General features: G+C 69.4%; 1 protein-coding gene across 3 annotated transcripts in view; it reads right to left on the minus strand.

The window, feature by feature from the left end:
• The window catches only part of Brd3 (bromodomain containing 3), a 28,750-nt gene extending 21,112 nt beyond the window's left edge, over positions 1–7,638 (minus strand). For 2 of the 3 annotated variants that reach the window (XM_048345775.1, XM_048345773.1), the window contains exon 1: positions 7,548–7,638. The gene's annotated coding sequence lies outside the window, so the exon portion shown is untranslated. Of the gene's footprint in view, positions 1–6,776; positions 7,082–7,547 lie in introns of those variants that run through there. The other variant, XM_048345774.1, reaches the window with a different exon arrangement.
• Between the last annotated feature and the right edge of the window lie 1,360 nt (positions 7,639–8,998).

The following is an 8,998-nucleotide window of genomic DNA, read 5'->3' on the forward strand; positions in this document are numbered from 1 at the left end:
GTCCCCCACCCATGCCGGGAGATGGGTCAGAACTCGGGCCTAGAGCCTCACGCCTCCCCCAGCCCAGGTGCCTTGAACAGGTGACCACAGAGCAAGAGGATCCTAGCCAGGAGGTGATGAGGACACCAGGGCAGCCCCGGACGGAGCTCGCTCACTGCCAGGTCCTGCCCAGAACCCTAGGTCTGTCGGAGGCAGGGGCACTCGGGCCAGCTGAGCGCCAGAGCCAGCAGCCTCCCTGGAGGACCCCCCCCCAGCCCTGGAGGCCGAACCCAGGCTGTGAGCACCATAACCCAGGCGCTTCCCATCAGGGCCAGCGGTGGGCACAGGGCCACCGGCAAGGGCCCCCGAGGGCGACGGCTGCCCTGGCCGGGGCGACCGCTGGCTGTGACGGTGGGATCGGGGCTGCAGCCTGACACACACGGGAGCTCAGGAGTGGCGCCTGGGGCGCGTCCAACGGGCCGGGACCAGTGCGCGCCCCCCACCCCCCTGCTCCCTTCCCCGGCTGGGCCAGCGCCCGGCCTCTCCTCGGGCCGCAGCAGAAAGCGGGGTACTCTTCGAGAGAAGGTCCTTCCCACAGACCTCCACCCCCAGGCCTAACGTAGCACCTCAACTCGCACTGGCTCCTCTCAGGGACAAGCCAGCAGAGCAAGGGCAGCCTTCTATCTGCTGGGCGGGGTCAAGGACTTGCTGCAAAAGGACTGGCAAGATCCACCGCCCCTCCCCGGGTGCAGGAGAGTGGCCAAGCCCCGGGGCCACCTCAGGGGAAGGGAGGAGTGGGGCCTGCGCAGCCCGTTGAGCAGTGAGCCAGGGGCAGCCTGCGGGCGAGGTCAAAGGGCTCACCCAGGGCCCCGGGCCTCCGTCCAGTTTGCTAGAAAGGCTCACTAAACACACAGGCAGAGCGTGGACATCGCCTCTTGCTCTGGGGACGGCTGCGCGGCAGGTACAACCCTGGCAAGTCTACGGGTCGTTCTAGGAACGGAGCATGCCTGGAGTCTGCTGACATGGAATGGAGGGGCTGGAGACGAGGGTGGGGGGTCAGACACAAGGCCGTCACCGCCGGAGCTGCCCCTCGGAGGCCGGGCCCCCGGGGGCCCCCGCGCTGCCCGCTTGTGGCTCCGTCAGAATCCCCCTCCCCTCCAGACCTGGGACACAGGCCTGACGACCCAGCCCTGCTCCCTGAAGGAGGGCGGCCGGAACACGAGCAGCAGGGTGCCGGGGACACCCCACCCCCTCCCAGCCCTAGCTCCAGACACACATCTACAGGTCACAACGTCTCTCCCGGCCCCGCCCGCGCCATGGGTGCATGGGGGGGAGGGGGAGGGTCTGGTCCTCAAGTCGCTCCCTATCCGGAGCAGACATGGTTGCTGGTGGGACTGAGAAGTTCTCTAACTCCAGGTAGCTCTTCCTTGAAAACAGCACCCCTCAAGCGGGCCACCCTCCCATCCATCAGCTCACCCAGCCTGGCCCTCTGCAAGCCAGGGCAGACAAGGGAGGTCCTCTGGGGATAGGCCTGGGAACCACACGTGGATCCACACTCGGATGGGCCCTCGTGAGGTACAGCAGAGCAGGAATGGAGCGCACGTGTGTGTGTGTGTGTGTGTGTGTATATGTGCGTGTACATGCAAACGGAGGCTCTGCAACCCTCCCCAAGGCCCACAGTCCCCAGGTCAGAGCAGGAATGGAGCACACGTGTGTGTGTGTGTGTGTGTGCGTGTGTGTGAACGGAGGCTCTGCAACTCTCCCCGAGGGAGGCCCACAGTCCCCAGGTCGGAGCAGGAATGGAGCACGCGTGTGTGTGTGTGCGCGCGTGCCTGTGTGTGAACGGAGGCTCTGCAACCCTCCCCGAGGGAGGCCCACAGTCCCCAGGTCTTCCTCTTGGCAGCTGGCTCCCAGCGCCTGCCAGTGAAAGTCAGCCCAAAGGGCCAGCCGCCCTCAAGAGGATGTGAAACTGCCCAGTGCGGAAACTCAGACACACCGCAAGTCTGAACACCGAGTGAAAGCCCAGGTCAGACGGTTCCGGAAGACCCTGGAGCGGCAGGGAGGGTAACGGGGGCGGCAGACCCGTGCCCCAACACCGGGCACGCCGGCACCTCCCAGCCCAGTCACACCCAAGCTCCTCACGCCAGTTCTGGGGGGGCAGCCCAGGACAAACCCTCTGGGACAGAGGAGGGCCCGAGCCCTGCCGGAACTCCCGCCTTGCGGCACGCCCTTGGACAGACCACCTCCACAAGCTCCAGGGCTCAGCCTGCCCTCATCCCCCGCCAAGTGTGCCGGAGCACCGGGGAGCCACGAGCCAAGGCCTGGCACCGAGGCCCAGCCCTCAGGCTCGGCGAGGAGCCAGCCACAAGTCCACGCGCGCTGGGACACGGCACTCCTCCACGGGCAGGCCCCGGGTCGGACCCACACGAGCCTTCGGGCCGTGTGGGGATGGGTTGCAAGCCTGGTCTCCCTGCTTTGGGGAGCGTGGGCCCCCACTTTCAGCAGAGGGCAAGCTGGGAAGCCTGGGGAGGGACAGTGGGGGGCAGCAGAGCAAGCACCGTTCCCAGGGACCCCACGAGGTGTCCCGGCTACTCCTGCCTGGGGCCCTGAGTGTCTGGGGAAGGGGGTCCCCGGCTCCGCTAGGAGCAGCAGGACGCGCAGTAAGGCAGGACGGGCAGTGGGCAGGACGCTCAGCGGGCACACAGGCAGAGGAAGAAGAAAGCAGGCAGGGGACAGGGCCTCGGGCACCTGAGGGGGCACAGGGTCCAAGCTAGCTCGTCTCTCTCTTTTTTTAATGTGGTACCGAGGAATAGAACCCAGGGTCTCACGCGTGCTTAGGCAAGCATTCTAGCACTGAGACGCATTCCTAGCCAGTTTTATGTTGTTTTGCTTTGATTTTACTTTTTAAAAACATTTTTTGGTGGGCCAAGGGGCTTGAACTCAAGGCCTGCGCGCTCTCTGACCTCCTTCACTCCGGGCCAGAACTTCACCCCTTGGAGCCAAGGCGCCATTTTCCGGTCTCTCCTTCTGGTGGGCTCAGATCCACTGCCCCACCAGTTTCAAGACAGCTTCCCACAAGGCAGGCAGGGGCTGGCTCCCTTCCCATCTCAGGGACGGTGTCAGCGGGGTCTCCTGTCCTGATGCTGACAGGTCCTCTTCACCTGGGGCCTCCCCTGGCAGTCGCTGTGCCCCGCTGGGTGGCCACCCCCCAGGTCCTCCCTGCTCTACCCTGGCGTGGCACGGCAGGGGGGGCAGTTCAGAGGGGGAGATACAAGACGCGGGAGGGTGTCCCAGCATGGGAAGAGTGGGAGCCAGGCCTGCCCCGGACCGTCCACTCCACACCCCACCCTGGGAACCCTCCCAGGGGTGCCACGGGTGCTGGCGTCGGCCCCGACACCCAGGCAGGAGCCGAGAGGCCCCGGCGGTGGCCATTCCGAGCCCAGCCCTCCAGCCTGGCAACTGGATCCCATCCTCAGAGCCAGCCTCGGTGACAGACGGAGCCAACTGCTTCCCTCCGTGAAAGCAGCACGGCCAAGGGCCGGAGGCCTCTCCGCAGTCCCAGAGCAGGGTGGATGGGCGGCCTGGGCGGGGCCCCCGGACAGGCAGGCAGTGTCTGCCTTTGCAGCGGCCCCACCCCCACCCCCCGGCCAGCACTCCACGCACGTCGCGGTCCCGTCACACCTGCCACCAGCAGCTGCCCGGCCCCGCCTGGCAGGGGACCCTGGGCTCCGGCCAGCTCACCCGTCCCACGCCGGACGCGCGGACACTCGGAACAGCTGACCCTGCAGCCGGGGCTCACGCCTCCCCAGGTTTTCCCCAGGCCTCTCTCCTCACACCCCAGTGTCCCACCATGGCGGGGCAGTGAAGGATCCGCCCCCCCCGCCCCAGGCCCCCCCCACCCCGCCCAGGCAGGCGAACAGGAAGACTGAAGACACTTCACACCCCTGCCCCTCCGAAGAGGGAGGCCGAGCGAGCGGCGCCCTGGGAAGCCAGGGCCTGTGGTGCGGGCCCGGCCGGCGGCCCCCACGGGAAGCTGAGCGTCCACACGGTGGGGAGCACCGGGCACAGGCGGGGCGAGGCCGAGCCACAGCTGGAGGGGCCGAACAGGGGACAGCGAGAGCCCACGTCTCCCTGAACAGAGGCCGTGTCGCAGGGCAGGGGGGCAAGCACAGGTCCCGCAGCCTCGCCTGTGACCCCCGAGAGCAGCCCTGGGTGGCCCGGCCCACCTGAGCGTCCCACCTGCCGGCCCATGGTGCTGCTCTCTTCTGCGGCAGCTCGACAACCGAACTGATAACCCAGCTTCTCAGCCTGCCCGCTTTCCCAGTCGCCACCCCGGGCAGGTGTCAGCAAGACCAAGAGAAGCCGCCCCCCCCCCCCCCACCAGCCGTCTACCTAAAGCCGGCTCGCCCGGGCCCCGCCCCCTCCTCGTCCTGGCCCGGAGAAGCCGGTCCCTACCCACGGGGCAGGAGAGGGACGCCGAGAGCCACGCAGGAGGGCCAGGAGCCCGGGGTCACTCCTTGCCCTGTCCTGTCGTCCACAGGTGCACGATCTGCCGCTGAGACGGGCCACGGGCATGGCCGGGATAGACTGGGACAGAACTGAGAATCTGAGCCCAGCAAGGGCAGTGCCTTCCCTAGATCCAACCCCCCATGCCTGACCCCACACAGGACTGGCCCCAGCAAGGACCTGGTGAAATTCTGAGTCAGGGGCAACCGGGTGCCCTGCTTCACCCTACCCAGACCCGTGCAGGGGGCAGGGCCGCACTTCTCTACGCCTTGATGGCAGCAGCGTCTGTGACCAAATCTGAGTCAGTACCACGTGCACCGAAGGGCCTCCTCGCTCAGCCCCCAAGGAAGCCGAGGAGGCCACGACCCCTAGGCCTCCAGGCCCACCCGTCTCCTCCTCTCTAGGCCACTCCGTGTGGCCTGCAGAAACGCCAGGACACCACTTCCACACCTGACCGAGCCACCAGTGCCCGCGACGTTTCTCAAGTGGCCAGAGAAGTCCCCTCAACACTTGTAGACGCTGAAGGTCCCTACGCCCAGGGACAGGGAGACGTGCCCCTCCCGATCAAGGTTCCCCAGGCTACACCGAAGGGGCATGGGAACAACTGACTCCTCCCCGGACTACCGGTGGTAGAGGGAGCCCACGGCCGCCCGTGCTAAAACCACACAGCCCCGGCCACACACAGACACACAGGCACGGGGAGCCACAGGAACCGGGGTCTCCTCGAGCCACGGAACACAGAGGGCAGCCCGAGCTGGCAGGCGTCATGAACACGCGAGGTGGGGGAACACACCAGCACCCCGGTGTTTACTCCCTCCCTCTGCAGAGCCTGGGGGAGGAGGGATTCAGGCTGTCCAGACCCACAGGCTCCCTGCCAGCTGCTTCTGAATATCCCCAAACAGATACCAGCGAGCGGCTTCCCCCCCCGCCCCCCCCCCCGCTGCAGCGAGGTGGGGGCCTCGTGCTCCTGACATGCCCCCGGCACCCCGAGATCTTCCCCACCACACAGTGGGGACACCACAGCCCGTCCCAGTCCTGTACCAGCCATTCCACTCGGCGGCCCTGGGCCACCCTCCCCCCAGGCTGGGCCGCTGTAAACCAGGAAGTGGACACAGCAAGCCTGAGAGGCCCCAGCCTCTCAGAGTCCCAGGGTGGGCAGGCCGGCCAGAGCCCAGGCAGAGGCCAACGCGGGCCCGGCCCCTCCCTCCCCACGGGGGCCAGCTTTCACTTTCTGGGGAAGACTGCCTTGGGGTCTCCTCTCCCAGGAGGGTGTCTATGAACCCCTCCACTACTCAGAGCTCCCTACCAAGCGGGCTGGAAAGCAATCACTTCCTAAAAACAAAACAAAAACCAGACTCGGGGCTAACCAAGTGTTAGGAAAACTTTTCAGACCCCCCTCCCCCGCTCCACAGAACTGCAGTGGCAGGGCTGGGGCTGGATCTCCGCGGGCTGCTGGGTTCCCAGCAAGGTCAGAGAGAAGAGCTCCCCCGACCCCACCCCCCACTCCGGGCCTTATCTCTCCCGGTCAGTAGTCAGCAACCACCCCGCACACCAGGCCAGAGCTGGAGGAGGACAAACACGGGCCTTTCTCGCAAGGCCACAACTTAGGGCCTTCGCTGGGGCGGGCGGTGGAAAGGCAGTCTGAAAGGCTCCCCCAAACACTGCCAAGTGGAGGTTTCGGGATCTGCCCAGGGGCACCCCCATTGATCCAGAACGAATCTCCATTTTAAAGAGCCAGGAAGTCTTCAACACCACAGGCAAGAAAGAAAACTGTTGCTCACTGGGGGAGGGAAGGGAAAGGGTGGGTAGGGGTCGCACGCAGTCCCGTGATTCTTCCTTTACCACGCGAGCCCAGCGATGCACCCCCACCCCCACCCCGACACACCCCCCCCCCACTAACTTCTGCAGACAATGACCGAGTTTAAGGTAGGGAGCAAAACGCCAGCTCTGCACTTCTGAACAGAGTGCTCCCAACTAAGACCCAGGGCGGCAGACACAGCTCGGCCCAACAGCGGGAACTCACAATAGGCCAGGCGGGTCTCCACGGTGCCCCAGACCCCAAGGGCAAGGGCAAAGGAGGCGCCCGAGGCCTCCTCGGCGGGCGGCCCTGCCCCCTGCACAGCAACGGGTGGTTCCCCAAGCCCCCGGCTTTATTCACACGGCCCCGGGCCCCCGTGCGGGAAGGTCTGGGCCGCGCATTCCTCCCCAGGCCGGGCTGGCACCGTGCAACCAGGCCGGTGCCCACCCCAGTGGGAAGGAGGGAAGCCCCCACCCTCCCGCGCCAACTCCACCTCGCCGGGATTAGGCGCTCCTCCGGTGGATCTCCACACGGGAACCGGGTCTCCTCCCGGCCTGGCTGCAAGAGCAATCCAGCAGCTCGCAGGGGCGCCAAGTCAGCTCCGGGGCCCCGAGTCCGGAGGAGGCCGCCGGGGAGCCCGCGCCGAGTCCGGGCCTGGGCCCGGCCCTGCCTCCCCCCCCCCCGCCCGGGCCGCGACGATCCCCACCCCCCAGGCGGGCGCGGGGAAAGTGGCGCCGGAGCGCACGGCCGCGGCCCGGGCACGCCGCGCGCACCTCCCCCGCCGCGTCCTCCCGGGCTGTCCCCCTTCCGAAGATGGCGGGCCAAGGAAAGGGGGAGAGAAAAAAAAAATCCCTTCCGTCAGGGAGGGCGTGTGGAGGCCGAGCTGGCGCGGGGCGCGCGGATCGTGCCAAGTCCGGGCTGCGCGCCCCGGCCGAGGCGACGCCCCCGAGCCCCAGACGAGGCGGGCGCCGGGCGGAGGGAAGCCGAGCCCGCGCCGCCCCCGCCCCCGCCGCCGCCGCCGCCGCGACCCCGGGAGGCCGCCGCGCTTTGTTGCACCGCGGCCGCGCACAAAGGCGGCGGGCGGGCCGGCGGGCGGGCGGGCGGCGGTGGCCGCGGACGCCCGGCTCCCGGGCCGTGCGCGCCTGGAAGAGGCACTGGGCGCTCGGGGCCGCGCCCCCCCTCCCCCCGGCCCAGCCCGCCGCCGCCGCCGCCGCCGCCCACCGCCCACCGCCCGCGCGCGCCGAGAAGCGAGAGAAAGGCGTACTTGGCCTCCGCGGCTCCGGCGCCGTCCCCTCCCGGCCCGCGCGGCCGGCTCCTCTTTGGCTCGCCGGCCCCGGCAGCATAATAGACGCGCCGGAGCCGAGCAGGGCTCGTGCGCTGCGCCGCGGCGCCTGGCGGGAGTCGTAGTCCGCGCCGGGGCTGCCCAGGGGAGGCCGCGGCGCGCGCGGACTACATGTCCCGGCCCCGCCGGCGCCGCGCCGCGCCCCGCCCCGCGCGCCCCCGGCCGCCCGCCCCGCCGACCCGGCCGCGAGCGGGCCCGGCCCCGGGGGGGGGGGGGGGCGCGGCGCGGGGGGAGGGGGCGGGGCGGGGCGGCCTCCCCTGGCGCGCGGGTCGGCGCCGCGCTCTCCTCCGCGCAGGCGGGAGGCGCGGAAAAAAAGGCGGGAGCGCGGGCACGATTCCCCCCCCACACACACACACCGGGTACCCGGGGGCTCCCGGGGGCCGCCCTCGAACCCCGGCCGCGCGCACCTGCCCGCAGCCCGTGTTTGTAAACAAACCGCGCGCCTAATGAGCCGGGCGGGGGCGCGCGCGCGGGGCGGGGCGGGGGCCTCCGGGGAGGAGCCGGGCCTCGCCGCGTCCGCGCCCGCCGCCCCCGACGGTGTGGGCGGGGCGAAGCCGCGGCGGGGCCGCCCGCGTCCCCCCCACCCCCCACCCCCGAGCTGGCGCGGCGCGCCGCAGCCCTTCCCGCCCCGGGCCGCCCCCGGGCCCCGGAGGACGGGCACGGTCGGACCCCTCGGAGAGTGGGGGGCCCGCTCGTGGGTCGTGTTTGGGGTGAAGGCGACTCGGGCCCTCGGCCGGGCCACGTTGTGTACGGCGGACCCCAAGGCGCCCGTCAGAGACAAAGCCCGCGCCTCCTCCGTGCCGGCGGCACCGGCCAGCTGCGCGGTTCCACCGTCCTCCTGCGGGCCGGGCCGGGCCGGGCCCCCGGGGCCCCGGGGTTTATGACCAGGTTGCCCGGGAGCCGGCTGCCCGCGGAAATCCTGGCTGCACGCGCTGTGGAAGGCGCGCCAGAGCCCCTCGGGCGATTACACCGCCCCCTCCTTACACACACACACACACGCACGAGCAGGTGTTCTGAGCCCCGCTTCCCACTGGGGGGGCGGGGGGGGGTAAACTGAGGCCCAAGGAGGTGAAGGGACTTTCTAGGTCTCAGAGCCAAGGTTCAGGGTCTTTAGAAACACAACCTGCTGGACAAACCCCCAACGTCTCCAGGCCTCCCGCGCTGGGAAGGGCCAGGGCTGCTCATACTCCTGAATAAGGTGCTGGTGGGCAGAGCCTTGCTTGTCAGTTTGCAGGGGACCGTTGGGGCGGCACACTGGGGGCCCGAGCAAGCATTTCCAGCTGGAAGTCCCACCCAGAGGCTCCCCACAGACTCACTCGGGGCCACTTCCAGGCACCCCCCCCCCCGCCATGCCCTACAGCAGTCGCATCCCG

This window comes from Perognathus longimembris, chromosome 1 (assembly GCF_023159225.1).
Source record: "Perognathus longimembris pacificus isolate PPM17 chromosome 1, ASM2315922v1, whole genome shotgun sequence".
Lineage (NCBI taxonomy): Eukaryota > Metazoa > Chordata > Mammalia > Rodentia > Heteromyidae > Perognathus > Perognathus longimembris.